The following is a 20,458-nucleotide window of genomic DNA, read 5'->3' as shown; positions in this document are numbered from 1 at the left end:
CGCTGCCGCGCCGCGGCACCGCTGCCCGCTCCATTGTGCACATCTGGGGCCGGCTCGCGCAGACCCCCCACGCGCTGCATTTTCATTTCTTTCTTTGCTTTTCTTTTCTTTTTTTTTTTTTTTAGAAATTATTTCAAAGTAAAAGTCGTATGGCCGTCTTCCGCGGCTGAAGTTTCAAGCTTTTCTGTAGTACTAATTAGGGTTTTAATAATAGCCTGCTTCTGGTAATGTATTCTTGGCTGTCGGTGCTGGAAACATAACCTTTATTCGGTTTTCCTGCCTGTGCAATCTCACACTGAAGTAACTGTAGTAAATCACAGTATATTGCATTGTAACTCTTAAGTGACTGCGTCCCACCATAGTAGCATGCTGAGAAAGTACACTCCATTATGCAAGTGTTGGAGGAAACTCTCTGACTTGCCTCACTGGTGGAGAACCACGTTTTGTTCTTGGGCTGTTTTACATAAATCCAGATAAACTAGGGGATTGTGTTAAGTCACTTCGAGTTGTTTTAATTTAAGTAGATCCCTCCTTATCTAATGTGTAATGCATGGAGTTCTTCAGCAGGTTGCCGTGCTGTATGGTAGATGTTGCTGTTACTTGAGCTGTATTCCTATTAAATGCCCATAATACGAACAGGGAGGAGAGGGATGCTGTATCAAATGTCACTACTTCACTTGCTCCACCTTGCAACTTCATACTTTGTCATGCACTTAATGTTTGTAAAAGTTTTAGATGTCAAGGCAGCTGAATCTTACCACTGCCCTTTCTGTATTTCATAAAAAGACAAATTCTGGAAAAACATAACTACGATGAAGGCGTCAGTCTGATGAATTTGAGGTCCTATCACTGTATTTCTTGGATTACTTTTATTTGTCGAGGAGGACAGCATCATTCCCCTAAAACGGGATTCTGAAAGCTTTGAGTGCATCTCTGAGAACACCAGCCATTCTGTGTTGAATGTTGCTGCCAAAAAGGCTATAAGGGGCCCAGTCTCACAGCAGTGCACTCGGAGAAGTAACTACTCATCTAAGCAGTCCCGCTTAGCTAGCAGACCAGTTCAGTGAGTAGAGTTGCACACACCCATGAGCTTCTGCAAGATCATGCCAAGAAGAGGTAGAATGGACTGCAATGCACATATACAACTTTCTGCTCTTTTCAGTCTACATGCAAGAACAACCCCCTGCAACTACAGGGTGTGATTCTTTTTTCCTAGTGTTCCAGTCAGTGCAACAGAAAGAGAATTGGCATTCTTGGTGATGTCATGGTTATTGTCACATCTGCAGAGTATCCACTGAAAGAGAGGAGAATGTAATTTGTTTCATATAAAAGCAAAACAATGCCTTTATTGTACAGAGTTGTATCCTATCCCTCAAGTTTATGTGCAGTGAAGAAAGGACTCCCGTCATCTTGAAACTTACAACTTGCTAACTGCACTTACATCACAAAGTCAGACCTATCGTACAACATCTTTAAATACAAAACAATTAGGGTCTTGTTATCAGAAGATAAGTCAAACAGTTGTTTGTTCTTCTTTAATGATCTTTATAATGTGCGGTGTGAAATTGGGCTTTCTGTAAAAGTACATCTCCTGAGGTCATTTAATAATATATTTACTGTGCCTGTATTTCAAGGGTGTCTGCAGCAAAATGTTGCAAGGGATTCACAAAATCTATGCTTTCCATAACCTCACATGTAGCTGTGCCACCATAATGCTGCCTGTAATCCCCAGCTGTACTGATTCCATGCAAATATACAGTATCTTTAAGATAGTCTATGTAATTACATGTGAACAGATTTCTGCCATGCATAAAGGGTTAGTCAGCCAGCCCACTCCATTGTAGCCTGTTTAACATTAAAGGTTATTTAATCTCTAATGTAAGTTCCTCTTTCCAAACCATGCTTTCCTAAACAAATAATAGTGGCTATTCACACACAAGACTTCTAAATATTCTAATTTGCAGGCTAATTTTCTTTTTTCTTACATGCCAGTGTTTAAAATCCATTTATGCTGCAGCGAAGTCTTATCTGTGGGGCTGTAAGATCATGATATGTTGTGTAATTAGGCAACAGCTTTCATGGCTGGCTGCCAGTTAAGCACTGTCAAGTAAGAAGAACAGTTGGAGAAAGTCAGAATAAACATTCAGGAAACATAATTTAGTCTCCAGCCTTTAAATGGCTCAAGCAGCATTCATAGATTTGCTCTATAAATATTGTATATAGTGTGCTAAATTAAAGTTCACTCTGGCAGATGTCAGAGGTGCTTTCTGGCTGCTCTGTCAGGAGGCTGGGGGAACTTGCAGGATTTGGTATAGCTGGAGGGTGTCTGTCACTAGATAGAAGTAGGACGCCTTTTGGGTTTTGTTTTATTGTTCCTTACACCTGAAAGTTTGTCCTCAAAATGCAACTACCGGCTTGTCCCGCAGCACCACAGCTGTGAAGTCTCTTGCTTCTGTTCGTGATAGAGCCGTTTGCATGCGTGAATAAGGAGAGCTATGCTGCTTTCTGGTGACTTGAGTACTTGTCGGGGGAAAAACAAAACCAAAAAGCCTCCAAAGAGCAATTGCAAAAGCTTTCACTATAACTTGAGATCTCAAATGACCAAGAGAAGCTTAAGCCATATATTAAAATGGACAGAGGACTGTACATGTGCAGATTCTGACTTGACTTGCACCCAGAAAGCTTTCTTGAAGATAGTGAAACTCTTTGGGTTTAATGGATGGCATGCATTGAGCTATATGGTATATGATAAGCTGTTTCAGGAAAACTTGAATGAATTTTCGAGTGTATACTATTTTCAACCGACTATTTAAGTCAACTGTTAATAGTGCTGTGAAGTACACAGGCTTCACATTTACAGGACAGACCTTAGTAGCTGAAGAATGGTAACATGGTATATGATGTCTAATTAGACAGCAGCAGCTAGCCTGCGGCCTGTGGAGGGAGTTCTGCCTGAGCAAGGGTTGCAGGATCAGGCTATTATTTAGGTACGTGTTTAGGGAGCGGAGTCTGCCTTGCTGAGCCTGGGTATTAGTGGGAAGGGTTGCTGGAGCGATTCCTGCGGGCTTTGGACCACGCAGTGCTATGCAAAGCCTACGGTAGATGGCGGCACAGCCACTGTCTGATCTCACCTCTGCTGGAAGTAGGTGGACAAGACGGGGCTGGATCCTCAGCCGTATGAGCTAATTTAGCTCAAGCAAAGCTAAAAGGGCTTCCACCAGCTGAGATTCTGTTAATTGGCCTTCTGAGCATCCAAAGTGGATTAATTCAAACTGTGCAAATGCAGTGCAATTGCAGAGTGAGAGTGTTCACTGGCAGAGCTAGTGTGAAATAATTACCTGCTTCTCACGAGCTAACCCGTTCCAGGCTTCCATTTAGCTTTTATACACAGCTTTAGGACCTGCTGAAGTCCCTGATAGTCTTTGGTTTTGCTTTCGTTAGAGTGGGATCAGATTAGCAACACAATGACTAATAGCAAGAAAGTTTTGAGCCTCATTCTTTAGCCCAAAAGATTGTAAACAACCAAGAGTGTTGTTAGAGAATTGCTAGAAATGCTGAACATTACTACTGAGGGGTTTAAGTGTGTGCATATTTACATAAAAATAGCTTTAGAAGTGTTTTGATTAAGTATATTCAGTTTGATACTCAGTTTTTTTATTATACCTCAGGTGTAATAAAATCATAAAGCTTGCTAGGTACCTTAACCTCAGCTGTAAAGCTCAAACCAGATTAGAATACCCAGTAAAATATGTTTTTCTGCTACTGAACATTTTTTAAGCTAGCTCTTTGAGGTTATCAACTCCTGATGAGCTGGTGCTTGTAAACTAATGGGTGAACTTTTCTCTTTTTCTGAGGTCTGATTAGCAGGCCTACGTGTTTTGTTGTTTCACTCGCCATAGAGATCTGGTTTATTTATTTGCCAATCAAAAAGATTTAAAATAGGAAATAACACTGTTTTAGTGAAGTAATTTGAATCTTAGGTTCTTTAATATTAAATGTATAAGTTCTTACGGAGATGATTTCTCACTTTAAGTTTCCCCGCACTCCCCTGCAGAACTCGGTTACATAATTTATAACCAGCAGTATACAACCTTAGGCACTTAGGATTTATGAATGTGGAAAGAATTGTACTCTTTAGCATCTATATGACACTCTCCTGTTACCCTTACTGCATTCCTGACTTGTGGACCCTCCATGCTGATACTGTAGCCCTGTCATAAATCTGTTCAAAATATACAGTTGTAAGAAGTCTTTTTGTCTTCATAAATCTAACTTATAGCCACTTGCAAAAAAAAAAAAAAAAAAAAAGAGTTAGGGGCAATTGGAATTTTTTTCTTCTATAAAGCTCAGAAGAAAGAAACCAAGGGGTATGCAGGCTTGTAGATGCTGTGTTGCTGTTTTAATGGGAGGGTTCTCAGGTAGTGGCTCGGTCAAAGCTTCCCTTGAAGATGGCGTTAGCTGAGTGAGCACTATAGAATGTGCTTACACTTCTGAAACATCTTGGATGCATTCACTCATAGGATAAGATCCTCTGTTTTGAAATAAAGCATTTTAAGATGACTTTCAGATGTCTTTGAGCTGTGTATGTGAATAGGGGCCTTTTCACTTCAAATGGGAGTCAGATCAGATCCTGCAATAGGGGAGTTTTCATTTCTTCTATAGAGCCTTTCATTTTAGAAAAGGAAAAACCCTTCTATGAGCAAATCTTGTTAACCTGTGTGTCTTAAGTTAAAAATAGCATGTACCTGTGTGAACATAGGGCAACATCTCTCACAGTGGGTTCCTGACTTTCCCTCTGAGCAAGTAATACAATTACACAAGGAAGGTTCTAAATTGGAAAAAAATTTCTAAACAATATTGTATTTCTATACTTAAGCTTAATATTTGGGATGGTAGAAATAGTGTCAGCAAAGCAGAGAAATTATTCAGTCAACTTGGGATTTGTTATAACGCTCTCTTCATGGCCTGTTTTTGTTTGTTTTTCCCAGTTTTCTGAAGAGCTTTCTGAATCAAGATCTTAAAGTCCCTTTTTCCCCAAAATATCAGTGTTGAAATTCCAGTTTGCACATTTTGAATACTTGCTACCATCGCTTGCAGTCGCCATAAGACACTGAACTACCGTATCCTAATATTCTGGGGTTTATCATCTAATGACCTCTTTGCCACTTTGAACAGCACAAGTAGTTTGAATGTTTATCAGCATTAGCAACTACCATCAGCTTGATGAGGCTGCATGGAAAAGTAACCTTTGCTTGCTTCGGGCAATGAAAACCAAATTACCAGATCGGAAATGGAGGAAGCATTTAGTTAACGTTAGCACTTGTATGTTTCTTGGGCAGTAGGTATACTAGCAGAGCTCATCTAACTGTATGTACTTATGAAACAAATTCTCTTCCTTTTGCTTTGCCAACTCATTTTGATGCAGTATATTAACATCTTGCAGCCTTTCATTGTCAAGATGCTTTGAACACAAAAAAGCATCCAATGGTACTTGCAACCATTAGTTCTGTTATCTAGAAAGATGCTTTCCTAGCTGTAATAATTGCTTCTGTTTCTAGTGCCAAAAACATCTCTATTAGTTACAACATAGTAAAAAGGAGACAGGAAGCACTGTTACATGAAGTTTTGAAAAGTCAGCCTGGGAAAACTCCCTGTGTTTATGAAGAAAATCAAAATCTTCAAGGGTAGGAGTGAGGAGGAAGTAGCTTAATCTTTAATCACTGAATGGATATTAAAACTGAATTAATTAGCTGAGTGGATTATTAAAACTGATTATGCTACTTCATGAGTACAGTGCAATGAATGGAAGCTGCAGGGGAAAGAAATGGTTACAAAGTGAGCCAGGTCACACATTAAATAATGGCTTTAAAGGCACTCTGCTTTTAAATTAGGTCACTTGCGTTCTCTCTTTGAACATTCAGTTCTAATTGCAACAGTAAATCAAAGAATACACTCAAAGTAGATTCCCATGTAAGGTGGACAACTGGACAGTGCCTTTTTACTGCTACTAACACGTGCATCCAATTACTGGGTTGATATACTCACAGTGTCAACTGTAAAGCATTCCCCTATTTTATAGTTAGTCTAAAGAATTATTAGCCTGTCCCCTTTCACATTTACCTCTAAATAATCTGTCAGTAGTGTATATCTTCTGCAGTTAAAGAGGAATTTTCACACGCATCGAAGCTGACTTTGAAGAAAAAGGAAATGTTAAAACTACACCAAAAAGTTTCATTCCTTTTCTCCCTCCCCCTTCCATAATTTCTGTGTTGTGCAAGAGAGGAAAAGACTATCAATACTAGAAACATGAATGCTCATGAATTTTATATAAAACCAAAGATCAGATCTTTCATAAACCTTGATTTAGTAAAGCAATATGATGCCTACTCCTTTCATGGCGGAAAACATATGTGAAGGACAATAAACTTAGTTGGGTTTTGCAGTTCCTGACTCCTTTTCCTAATTGGGGAGCAGAGCTGCAGATGGGGGGCCTGAGGAGTCTAGTTGTTCTTCCTTCTGCTACTGATACTAGAGGTTCAAACATGGCATAGAAATAAATGAAATACAAGTTTTCTTTCAGGTTCCTGATGTACATCTGTGCAGCTGTAGTCAGTATGTGTGGGAGTTGGGGGGGAAACACTGAAGCATTTTGGAAGCATTCAGGATGTTGTTTAATTGGAATTAAGGCATGGTGCTAAGTGGAGGCTGGGTATAAATCAATGATTCCGTGCCCGCATTAGAGGAAGGGGATGGGAAGTGTGACGAGGGCCAGAGCAACACTAGAAAGGATGACAAGAAAGAAATAGGGGCAGCATGTGTTTGTAAGTGGGAGAGCGTGGCTTGCCCATTTTGGCAGCTGTGGACTGTCAGTGTGTTGAATTGTCTTGTCTCATCTCAGTCCATCATCAGTTTGCTCACAGTCTGAACCTATAAAGCCATTAAGGTGCCTGTTGAATTTGTCTAAAAGTGTGTAACTGCTGTTGGAATATAAACTCTCCACATTGCCAATTTCATTGTGTCTTTTCTGACCCTATTCTATAGACACTAGATACTATTTGGTACATGCTCTGGAATTCTCTTCTTCATATCCTCTTCAAGAGGATTAATAACTAGCTTTATTCCTAATGTCAAAGTCAGTATGGACTACTTGCAAGCAGAAGGGTGGACAAACTTGCCCTTGGAAGTAGTAAACTATTTAAAGCAGCCACAAGCAAGCCTGTGTTAAAGAAGAAAAAAGTTGGGGTTTTGTTTGGTTGGTTTTTCTTCATTTTTTCACTATGTTAGTATTATCTACTATATTTGTTATAAGAAAGATACCCCTGAAGGACATCAAGATATCTTAAACTTCTAAGTTTTAATCTTATGGGGGTGGAATAGGGTATTTTTATGACTGATATGTTTAATGTTATCAAGTATGTCATGTTTTATAAGCTTATCTTTAAGACTTGAAGATTTACATAGTTACAAGTTCATATATTCAGTAAATTATTGCAGTGAGCAAGGGAATATATGCTCAGTGGGATACAAGATGACTGTATTTAATATGAGGTGGATTTTATAAGACTGTGGTTTTAGTGCCTTCTTTACATACATTTTTATGACATTTAAGGAGATGCTAAAGCTCCTGATATTCACTGAAACAGACTTTTGACTTCAACAGAACAAAGTTTTTTCTCTGTGTATGTCCCAGATACTTAACTACTTAAACAGCTAAAACAAAATTTACTAGGGTTGGCACTGGGAGGTGCAAATTATGCCCTTTCTGAGGCCCCAAGGTGGATTCAATTCAAGCACTGTTGCTGCTTCCCTTGGGTTTTGCTTTGTGGGCAGCCCTAGTCCTAGGCCAAGGGGGATGGAGGGAGGTGTTGAGATCATACAGACTGGCAATTCTATCCATCCTGGCAATGATGATGTTTTCTATTGCCAACATATGGTGGAGGTACTGCATTACAGAGGGGAGGGGGAAATACTAATGAAAATCTCTGCTTGAAGTATTATGTAGAGTATTGGACCGTTTCTTTCACAGTTTCACATGCCTGAATAACCTGAGGAGTGGTAATCAGAACCCAGCCTGTACATCTCATGGCATTTAGACTATGTAACAGCTATATATTACTTAGTTATTCCTTGGTATTTCTTTTCTCATATGGCATAAACCAGTCAAGAACAGTGGCTGCCGATTGCTTCAAAGCTGATGATAATTGTGTATTAAGCAGCTACAAGACTGAATGCAGTGACATTGCTAAAAACATTGTAAGATCACTGTATGGAAGACATAGACTACTATGAGTAAATGCAGTGTGTAAAATACCTTGCTGTAGAGCTTTGGATGAGGAAATGTGTATCAGCTGGATGGTATACCTCACAGAACAGCTACTTTGTCAAGGTTGCAACTAAATTGGTTGGAAAAGAAAAGGTCCAACATCAGCTTTCTTTGTAGAAGAGTTTGTGGGTTTTTTGAACTTTAGAACGATTCTTAATGACCGCGATGGATTTTTTTCCCTGAAACAAGACTGAAACACATAAGGGATGGAATAATGATGTAGGATTGTGGGAAACTAAAGGCTCATGTCCTTCACCATGTGCTGTGCAGATACTGTGGACATAAAGGGAGCTAGGGGACGCTTCTGCGTTCCCCATGCTCCTGCTGCTGATGGTCAAGCAACATACAGGAGGAATCTGCTTAAAGAGAGAGGGAAGAAGAGTGAACAATTTGGCACACATTTGGCACAAAATCTGCAGGAACTAAACTTTGAGTAGAGGGAGTGCCATAAAGTGTTAGGTATTATGAAATATCAGGTCCTGTGTATGTTTGTTAGCCATTGTACCCCAAAATTTATAAATTGATATGATTCTAATCTCTCTTGGGCTCTTTGCTGCCTACGAAATGAGGATAGTAATACTTCCTGAATGAGCAATGGTGTTATGAAAGCAAATTATTTGTGAAACACACCAGTAACACTGTCATGAGTGCCAGGGGGAAAAAAGCTACCTGGACAGTAATCATTCTTTTTATACGGAAAGGTTTGGATATAAGGAATAGCAAGGGCAGTTTGGTCCTCTTATAGAACAGGAAAGAGTAGGCTACTTCTTAACTCTAGCAGCCTTAGGTGTTTGCCTTTAGACTAGAAAAAACTTAAGATTCCCCAGAAAAAAAATTATTCTATAGCTTCTCTTGCAAGCACTCTGTCAAGATTACTCAACAAATCTGTTGCATAGCATAATACAAAAGTTAATGGCAAAATAGCTTCTAACCATAGAGCGTGGGCGTAGGCGCAAATTGGATCTGTCCTTCTGTCAAGCTGAGCTCTAGATCTGGTTGTGTTGCATGGATATTATAGCCATGGGCAATGTCAAAATTTATTTTGCTTTAAAATTATGAAGATTAGGATGTTTCAGCTCAAGGATCTATATAATTTCTGTGATTAAGCAGTTAAAATATAATTGCGATTTCACATTTTTCTCTTTACTGTCAGGCCTATCAGTCAAAGAAATTTGACTGTGATCTCCACCTAAATATTTATTGCATTTGGCCCTGTTACATATTTTTAGAACTGCTTTAATTTCCCTGAAATGCTGTCTATGTGTTGGAGTTAAGCTACTGGAATTATTTGTTTGGTTTTTATTTCTTTTCCTACCATTTTTTATTATTGATGCTTCCACTTTAGTGTCACAGACATTATTCGTTCAGTTTAATTTATTACAGTTACTTCTACATGTCACAACTTCTCTTTGAAATGACAGCCATCCAAGTTGAAGTCTTTTCAACTTTAGTGAAAACACATATAATGAGGCTGACACTTGGCTCATGTGGTATTAATCTGGTCTCTTGGTCATTTCTTCTGCGTCTCCTGCTGCAGTCTGCTCTCAAAAAGACATATCTGCAGCTGGGGAGTACATAAGATTAACTTCCGCCTCTCTGTGGCTTCTTGCCTCAGACCACACACCAAATAATTCCTCAAAGCATTATCCAGATTTGCTCAAAATTCACCACGCTTGCTTTATTCCTTCAGTTCTGCCACACATGCATTTGTGGACTCTCTTTGCAGCTGATTCTGCTTATGAAACAGGAAACATTTTGCAAAGATGAGGATTTGGAGACAAACACTATTGTAAAATTTCTATAATAATTTTTCTGTGGAACTCTTCCCTTTTTGGTTTTGCTGATTTTATAAATGTACACAGTAGACCATAAAGGTCAGCAAGATGTAACCTTTTTGTTTTCAACTGCACTCAGGGCATAACAAAGACTGATGTAGCTTTTCAGTACAGACTGAATTATGGTAACTCCTGTGTCCAAAATGAAATAAAAAAAAAAGAAGCAAATCACAGTGCTTATATTTGGGAAGCTCTTTAATGCTGTCTGAACTATTAAATTCAATAATGCTACAAAGAAATTGCCACTGTGCAGATGGAGGAAGTGTTAGTCAGCTGTCTTATCTAGAGACCTTCAAACCTTAATCACAGTTTAAGATCCTTAAAAAGGGAGCTGCAGATGTGAGGAGTAAGAGTAGCTGTGCTCACACACCAGTGCAGACGCAAGAAGTATCTGTAATGATGAGCACGGAAACCAGTAGGTAAAAACATCTAACTGCTTTCTGTTACCTTGTGCTTAATACATCAAGTTATAGATGAGGTTACCAGACTCAATTCTCATTAAGTCCACAATGGAGATTGAAACATAATTTTGGTATTTGAGTAAACTTCAGTCTGGCATTTTCTAGTATTCATATTGTTGGTTTTTCAACTAAATATTTTTTCATGGTAGTTTCAGAATCTTTCATAATACCCAGTCATAAATATATATAAGTGCTCTTCATTAGTATATATGTTTTGGAAGTTCTACATGCAAAACTCCTGTTACACACTCACAGACATACTGATAATGCAAGACTAGATTGCGTGATGATGCAAGTAATGTACTTCATAAGATGAAGTTTCCAAAGATTCTCTAAGGACCCTAACTGAAGAGCATACTTACATTTTCAGGTATAATCCTTGTGGAACTATTTCTGCAAGCACCTCTGAGATCTCGCTCTATCGAGTTTATGATGTAAAAGCTCTCATGATGTGAAACATCTTGAGAGTAAGTAGAAATCTGTGTCATTATTGCAGTGTTTGGACACACTAGATTAATGTCTTCAGGAGGACTACAGCCTATGCTTACCTGGAAAAGGATGACAAATGTTAGAGACTTCTAGATACCTCGTAATAATTTCAGAGTTTAATCAGTTGAAGAACTTATCTCATTCTCCTGTTCCAATAAATACCTTGCTAATGAATCCTAGTTAACATGCCCCTGTGGCAGAGGTTTTTGCTGTTGCTTTCTTTTTTTTTTTTTTTTTTGCATTCCTTATCCAAATGGTAGATTTGTTTTCTGATTTTGAAGGAGAGCTGATACTCACAAGTCATATGTCACAGGCCACTAAAAGTGTCAAAATCTTACAGCAGGCCCTTGGTGGCTTGTTAATCTCTCCTTTTTTCCCCCCTCCTTTTTTTTAAAGGAAACAGACTAATTCACTTAAATATAATGAGAGCCATGCTTGCTATAGCCTACTTTTTAAACAGTGTCAGCCCAAGTAAGATCTGTCTTATTTCTTCACCTCCTTTTCTTGGCTCCAACAATTAAACACAAAGCTGAAAAACACAGAGTTTTATGGCAGAGCCATGTCAAATGAGAAATGGAGGCTGCCGTTTTCGTAACAGAAAAATATACAAGTGTTAGGGCAGGGAATTTTTTTTTTCCTTTGTGGCCCCCCTTCTAAATTATCATCAGCAACATGCAAAAGATAAACCTCTCTGTTAAATAGGGAGACCAGATGTATGCTTAACCTCTTGCCCTCATTTTTCTAATCATTTTCCATTAGGAACAAAAAGTTAAAATATCTCTAAACAAAAATAACTGATATGGTAAGGTGAACTTTTCAACTGGATAAGAGCTCTTCAGAAAAAAACAGTGTTAGAGTGCTGTGTTAGGCCTACATACTGGTTTACTGTAGTGATACACCTATACTTGGAACAATAATTCCCATGCTTACTTTCAATAAAGTGACAGAAATTTTGTTGAGTTGCAGCAAAAATTAAAGTTAACAAGTAGTTAAAATTTTCGCTTGTTAAAATCCAGAAATATCATGCTACAGATCTGAGGTTTGCTATTCAGTGTTAGACTTTTTCATCTCTACAGACATTAGCTAACCAAATCTTGAAATATAGCTGTGTTTTTTAACCCTTCTTCAGAGACAGGGACCAAGGCAGACAGTTGAAAGACCAGGATTTTCTCTCTTTTATCTTTATTCAAGCTTATTCCACCATAAATCCCTGGACTGATGATTCTACTCTGTTCCTTATTTTGTGTTCACAATACAAAGAATGATATTCATGTTCTTAACAGAAATGAAAATCAAAGGGTAAAAGGTAATACTATTTATTTTGTATAGCGGAGTATATCTCCAATGTAGATGTACATGTATTACAGATTAAATGACAACTTCAACACTAGTTAAAAGATACAGAAAGTAGAAGAAAAGTCTACAGAAGTGATTGAAAAGAGACAATAGGCAATTCTGTCAAAAAATAGAGGTATTGGAAAGTGCCTTCTCGTGGTAAAAATGCCCAGCAGCCATTGGAGTCAAGAAAATTGGCAATGTTTGAAAATTAGTTGTTCTTAATGAGCAAAGCTAGGAGCTTCTGGTAACCCATAAGCTATCCTTTGAAAGAGTTGGGGAACTGAGTTTGTTTTATCATGAAAGATAAATGTTTTAAGTGCTGTTAATGCATTGACTACAGATACCAGCTGGAGAGAGTCTGTCCTTTTGGAAGTGCACAGTTGAAAACCAGTGAATTTTGCATATGGATTCTAAGTTCATAATTTAAACTGCTACCTTCTCATATTGTTAAGCCTTTATGGATGAGTTAGTGTTTTGGAGAGATTTAACTGAAGAAAATGTATTCACCCAGGAACAAAAGAAAATTTCCTACAGAAAGGCAGGGGAAGCAGATCTGACAATGAAAAAATGAAGAGACCATTGCAATCAGGGAATCACTACCAGAAGTGAATGGGTAGAGGAGAAGCCCTCCAGCAACTTGTTCTAACTCCTCTGCTGGATCCCACCAACTCATGTTAGCATTCCATGATTTCCCCCATGCGAAATCACACATCTTAGCTTTACTGGCTTAAAGACAAGATTTCAACCACCCTGGCTGTTATTATCTAAAGCAAGTGTACACTGGAGAGCAGGTAAGTGCCATCTGAGGAAATCACATAAAGACTGGCTGGTATAGATTTTTTTTTTTGCCTTTAGTCATGATTCATAACAGGGATGCAGGATGGTTTAGAGGGGGAAAAAGTAAAGGGAATGTTAAAAGGAGCAACATTTGATATAAAACCACCAACATTACTTAGACTTTGAACACAGAGGATGGAGTTTTGATCCGGTACCTAAGTGTAGCGGTCCAGGATCTCAGTTATGCATTCCTCGTATTTCTCTGAAATTGGCAATGTAAAGTAGCCAGTTTATTCACACTGCCATTTCAATTTCTATCAAGAGTGTAATTTCAGCACTTCATAAAAGTAATAATACCACCTTAGAACTTAGTCCAGGAGAAAATACCAGTTGATTTTATGGGTTTTGCCAATCCTGGAAAAGTTGCAGATGTCAGCTTTATAGAAGGCTGAAATAGCCAAAGGAAAAGGTCCACTGTGGGATAAAGAGGAAAAGGAAATTAAAAAAGAATTCTGTGTGCTGCAAGTTGCACTGGGAAGGCAGGAGCACTCTGAATTCACACAATAGGCTCCTCATCTTTTGTGCCCTGCAACTACCTTAGAAACTATCTGCATAAATTTCAAAGGTAAAATGCTAATACTGGAACCGTTCCTACTGGGATAGCTTCAGCAGACATTTTCTGTGGAACAGCAGTCTATGCATTGTATCAACGGCATCTTTAGTACACTTCAGAATGCTCCCTTATCCACAAGATGGGCACTTCCAGATGGCCTCTCCCACCTACAAGCATCCTGTCTGTAGCAGTCTGAGAGCTGTAAGTAGGTGGGTGGCTCTTGGCCTAGAACAGGGAAGTTCTGCAAAGCCATGTAACATGTAACCAGTGAGCTTATGGTACCACAACAAATCTCTACTCATCTTTCTCTGTGTTCTTTTAACAACTTGTGGTGGATCACTTCAAAGTGGTCAGCCAGGCTGAGTGTCCCAGGATCAGGAAGCAGCCAGTATTGCTGTGTGGCTTGTGACGACTAGGGAGCTCTGCTGTGTGGACAGCCTCGCCATTGGCATTCATTATGCTTGGTTGGTGTGTGTCTGTTCATTAAAAATCTGCCAAGTCACAGGAAAGCAGGACCAAGGAAAACATCCTGGGAACTCTAACATAGCCCCTGTTATCACCAGTGCTTGTCATAGAAATTTGTTCAGAAGTTTATCAAGTTCAGTTAACACCAGGTAGGTTTGCTCACCATACTCCTCAGCTGAAGACTGTTCCAAAATCTCAAGCCTCTAAGGACTACATATAATTCTTATTTGCAATCAAAATACCTACATAATCAGCGCTACTCTTCCTGCTGTTTTGCCACAGTAGGGTCCTTCACTGCCCCACAGCTTTTCTTCTTTAGAGTTCACCACTACAACATACACATAGGAGGCAGTTATATTTTCTTCTTTTTCTTCTGATAAACCTAATATGCCAAGTTCATTGGTAAACAGAGAACAGTGTGCTGAGACATAGCTCTCCATCTTCCTGCTGGTTCTGGACACGAAGCAGCATAGCTACATCCACATAGGCTAATAAGCTATGCATCTTGGTGGAGCATATTAATTCCTGTGTAGCACCCTGGAAGTGGGTCTTGCTTCCCAAACCCAAGTTAAATAGCTTTTCTGGGGTAGTTTAATTTGAAGTATTTCTTGTGGTTCTTCTGGTTGGTTCTGAGTAGACATGCCCTTTTCTTGTACAATAATGCTTTCATTCTCCTGCCTTTCTAGAACTACTGTGAGTTGTCTGGTCTTAAACCAGAACTGCGCACCATGTCCCAGACCTGAAAGAAGAATTCCAAGCTTGCCAAAACTAACAAACCCCCCAAACAGACCTTGCATCTGCCATTTGGCAAAGGCTTCCCTCTGCCCAATAAGTAAAAGAAATGTGGATTATAGAAATGGGCCTGGTTTACAGTGTGTTTGACAGGACAGTGTTGGAAAGGTTGAAGTACTGTGTTAAGAGTGATGGTCAGAATATAGCTGATGTAGGCAAAGGTGAATTGAAACAATTTATCACGTAATGTTTTACTGTCATTGATTTGCCTGTAAGACTTTTCTTGATTTTGAGAGTATTGGTTTATGGGTGATTGGGGGAGGGAACTTATTTTTCCCACTTTCTTAGAGATGTTGAAATGCCAAAGCATTTTCCAGTTAGAGTGAATGTGAAATAGTGAAACAGACTTTCCTACAAAATCAAAGTCCAAAATAATGACAGTTTAGATGAAGCATGACATTTTGTGAGAACTAGTTAGAAATATATAATGATTTTTTTTTTTACTCTAGTAAGCTTAACAAGATGTTTCTCTTTTTCTTTTAAAGGTACAAAAAATGTGTCATATTTTTTTAGAAATAATATAGTGATATTTTTGAATGAAGTAATGTTTGGTCAACAAAGTTCCGTATACAGCTTCCTAATTTCAAAGTAGGAAAAGAACTAGAGAGTGAGCAAATAAATGCTCAGAAGAGAGTTGTAGTACTCTGCCAAAATAATCAGGCTATTCACTGACATGATGCTAAACACAGAGAATGACTGTTGTGTTTCACATGGGCCTGTGTCCAAGTTCTTGGTCCAGGCAAGCAGTTTGGCCGTCTGTAAAATGTCTAAGTAAATACTTGAGGCTCAAAGCACTGATACCTGTACGAAGGAATGGACAGTTCCAGCTAGTCCTCTAGGTAGCTTTAGTCCCTATGAGTTACTGAATTATCAAATTAGAAGTACTAGAGAATTAGGGCACATACCCGTAACAGCATAACACTGTGCACAGAACTGTTGCTTTCCATGCACAAACCTGCCCCGTTCGTCATTGTCCCTCTGTCCCACATGTAGAAGGGAACAGGCAGAGGTCTACCTTTACTTCCTTGGCTTCATTCTCCAGTGTTATCAATGGGGTTAGGGTAGACATTAGGAAATATGCTTGTTTTCTGCTCCTTAAGCAACGCATTGCTTCCCCTGACTTTTTTTTAGGAGTAGCAAGACAACTCCATTTGTTCTGGATATAGTGCAAGCTGAGCAACCAGGACTTTTTTTGTGATGAAGTTGTATCTTTTTTATGCTAAACACACATTTGTATTTAGAAAAGCACTTAAGGAAACAGTGTTTTATGTGGTTGTGTGTTTGCATTTGATATAATCCATACAGGCCTCTTGCTTCTGTGTTCAGGAGGGGTAAAAAGAATGTGTTGACAATTTTGTTTTTCATATTGTGACAGATCTTTTCAATATACTATTTCCTGAAGTCTTTAGGTATAATTTCACTTGTTTCTGCCATTCTGTGATAGATATATCAACCAAAGCTATTCTTAGTGCTCCCCTGATGCATCAAGATGTCATAGAAGAAGTGTGGACCGTTGCAGCTGATATATAGAGATAATGGGCACCACATGACAATTTTTTCTTCCTGTTTTCCTTTTCTTTTACTGTCTGTACGTCTGGCTTTAATCAGTGACTTCTCTGTGAAATGTTGCAATTGGGTCTGAACAAACTCTTTGCTCTGCTCTGATACAGACCTGTGGATTATAGGTGAAACTGCACGAAGAGGCTACAGAGGTTAATAATGCCTGAAAGTTTCCAGTACTATCCACATCAGTTGACACTCCCAGCACACTACATAAACAACCTGGGAGAAGCTATCATTAGCAAAGCAGTAGAGCTGCACTTGCTCAGCCCCTGCACTGTCTGCTTGCATTTTGAAGCCTTCATGCATGGTTGTGCATTTTGGAGTCGTTTATGCAATCAAATAAGTAAGTTTGTTGGTCAGCTGCACATCCTGTGTGTGGTATTTCTTTCATACATACAAGGAAGAAGACTCCTACCTATCTTCCAAAAACTGTAACACCTAAATAGTCCTTTATAAAAGCTTTCTTTTTATTTAAGGTACCTAATCTTTCTTTAATAATAGCTTGAAGTAATTTTGGTAGAACACCTGCATATATTGTACTTGTCAAGAACTTTTGAGGTTCTGTGATCACATTTTTCTAGTTTAAAAACTACTTTTTCTCTGCTGTCCCATGAAAACTCCATACTGAGTCAGAAGCTAACTTTCATTGGGAAAATAGTAAAACTGGTTAAATAAAAATGTTGTCAAGAGTACAGTGTAAACACAACGATAAATCATTGTTCTCTTCTTAACAGAATCTTTGTACGTGTCGGGTTAAAACCAGAAAGAGTAACATTTACAAACAAAAAACAGTCCTCAGGACAATCATGTCTCATTTAAGATTGTTTTGTTTCAGACCAAACTCCAGTGAAATCGGTTGTCTCCTATACAAAACAAAGGAATGAAAGTATAAGTACCTGCTTCCATCTATCTCTTGTTATTATGTTTTCTTACATTCCAACACCATTTTCTTTACTCTTTTGAAGAGAAGAGGCAGCTTTATGCCTTGGAGTGTGCAGGAACAAGTTGAGGAAGGGTTGGAAGGTCAGCCAGTGAGCTTAAAGCGTGGCAATTCACTTCTGTCTCACCTCATTCCTGCTTTTTGCCTATATGAGATCACAGCAAAAAAAAAAAAAATCATAGGACACTCAAGGAATTCTCCAGGTTGCTAGATTTAATTACCAGAATTTCTGAAGAATTCTTTTGTACCAAAAATAATTGGATCATCATTTTTTTAAGTGGATTAGATACAAAAATATAATGTAAACCAGCCATTTCATTGAGATATGATGTGGGACATTTTTAGCTGTCAAAATGTGCTTAGAAATGTATAACAAATGCCAGCATGATAGTGTGAATTGTGAAAAGGAAAAGAAACAAGTTCTGCTGTTTGCTGTTGCCAGTAAATGTCTACTTTTGTTTAGACATTATTACTACAAAAGCCAAGATAAGATTGTGATTTGCCAAATGTTGCATTGTGCTGTCCAACTCTGGTTTTGAATTAAAATACATATATGCCAAAAATTATGTTTATATCCTCTAGTATATTGTGTAATAAAAGAGCATTAGGTAGTCCAGTTAATGCAATTATTGAATTCTGGCAGAGTGGTGTTAAACTGATTTTTTATTTAATACTGGATTTGGGAAGAGTGGATGGAAGGGGACTTGAATTCTACATCATATTAATTGAAACAGACTAAACTGTTGATATAATAATGGCTGTAAATAGCAATTTAACTGCTATGTGGTGGTAGGTTTTTCTAAGAAGAAAACTTGGAAAGAGTTTGCTTTAGAACAGAAGAGTCTGAAGTAGAGTTTTTATTCCCTGTACACAAGAGTCTGTGTAGCCAACTTCCCTTTTGGACAGCTGAAAAGCTGCTGGTCCCAGGAGAACCATGTACTGGGGGAAAAGGTCTTTCAACTCGTAGTGCAAGTCAAAAAATGAGAGCTAAGTGTTCAGTGGTATAAGCTGGCCCATGGGAATTAGCACACCTTCTGTCAAATGAGATCTTGGTTCTCAAAACGAATGTGGCTTTTTCCATTTTTTGTAAATTAGAGTACATGTGCGTTATTTATATCAAAACTCTATTGAAATCACTTGGATAATTTTCTTGAGGTTAAATATCACTTGGATGGAGGAGTTTGCAGGATCAGCTTTCATCTGCTTGCATGTTGCCCAGGCACTTCCAGTTGGACAAAATCTGCACACCCCAGCTTTTATGAGTTATGTTTGTTGTTTATTTTTCCATTATCAAGATGAGCAGTTTTATGTTTCATAAGTAGTTTTTTGATTAAGAGTGTGGCAAACAAGCTCCATTCGTCCCTTGTTTGCTTTGACACCCTTCCTGGACGCTAACACTTAATTAGTCATTGTCTGATCTCAGGAATTTGAGTAGTTTGTTGTTTTTGTTTGTTTATTCCATCCCATCAGTAAGTAAAGTAGTAGATGTATCTTGATACAGAACATGATGTGAAATGTCTGTGTTGAAAAATTGCTCATTATGGGTAACAGCAGTTAAACCATTACACCATTCTTAAACTCATTGTTGATTGTGCAAGGAGAGATGACACTTCTAAATCACATATCAGAAAAAGGGAGGGACAGATTGAAATTGTAGCTAGGAATATCTCTGAAGAAGTTTGAAGGTGAAATTAACTGCTTTCTAGGAAAATAGAAAGTAAGTAAAAATTTGAAAAGACAATGTATTTAAGCCAGTTTGAAATAAAGCTATCTGAAGATCAACAGCAGGGGTTGTAAAGGGCTTGTGCTGTCAGTCTAGACAGATACTACTCTTTCTTCCAAGCATTAGCTTTCTAGTTTGGGTTTCACTGAATAAAAATGTTTAAAGGAAATTCATGTTCTAGAAGGAGTTCCACATAGACAGAAATACCAACCCTGTTCCTTTTTGAATGATTTGTATAAACACTTGCAACAATTCAACCCAAAAATGTTCATTAAAGACAATGTCTGCTAAGCTTCACAATTTCTGGCTTTACTGTGAATATTTCCAGTTGTTGCAAACTAGGTAATAGGGTTTTTTTTTTTTTTACTTTTACTTACCATAATTTCCTGTAGCAATAAGCAGAGGAAGGTAAAGATGTTTTAAAGTATTATTTTGTCTAGATAAATTCAAGCCAAACCTTGACAGCTTGTAGTTGTATGAAATTTTTCCCTTCGTATTTATTTTAAATTAAAAGAACTTTGATGCTGGAAGCTAAGCTTTGGGTATCCACTGATAGCATCCAAATGTGCATACTTTTTTGCACATTTAAGAATTTATAGCTGCTGTCCAGAAAAATATGCCAAATAATTTCACTGTGCTTGCATACATTGCAACAAAATAGTTAGGAGTAGATAAGAAAGGTGAGACAAGGCCCAGAACAGTAAGATGAAAGATGAGAGATCTGCTTATTTAGATTTATAAACAAAAATGTCATCACTGAGCTCATTGTCTCATGAGCATTTTCTTAGCAGAAGTATTTGTATAGGATGGCCAGTTCTGACTGCCAGCTGTAGGAAAATACTAGGTGTCCTGTACTGTTACGGGTACAGAGAAACCAGAAGAGCTGAAAAGAGTATGTGTGTGTATGTGCAAGTGTGTATAGTACAAAGAATAGATAAAATAGCAGATGTTATCTTACTCAAGGTGGTTTACTGCAAAATAGCTTTTTTGTTGGTTTGGGGTTTTTTTTAATTAATTGATCATTTGGCTTGTTATCTAGCTGCCTGGTTATGTTGTTATGGCTGCAGTTGTTTTGCCTAGATGCATGCATGGGCATATATTGCAGGGGATTTGTAGGAAGGATTTGCAGTAATTTACAG

The 20,458-nt window shown here is 38.2% G+C and overlaps 1 protein-coding gene across 1 annotated transcript in view; it reads left to right on the top strand.

The window, feature by feature from the left end:
• The window catches only part of FGF10 (fibroblast growth factor 10), a 63,143-nt gene that overhangs the window by 799 nt on the left and 41,886 nt on the right, over positions 1-20,458 (top strand). The gene's annotated exons all lie outside the window — the stretch shown is intronic.

This window comes from Egretta garzetta, unplaced genomic scaffold, assembly GCF_000687185.1.
Source record: "Egretta garzetta isolate BGI_Z169 unplaced genomic scaffold, ASM68718v1 scaffold712, whole genome shotgun sequence".
NCBI lineage: Eukaryota > Metazoa > Chordata > Aves > Pelecaniformes > Ardeidae > Egretta > Egretta garzetta.
This window is presented reverse-complemented; position numbering and strand designations above follow the sequence as displayed.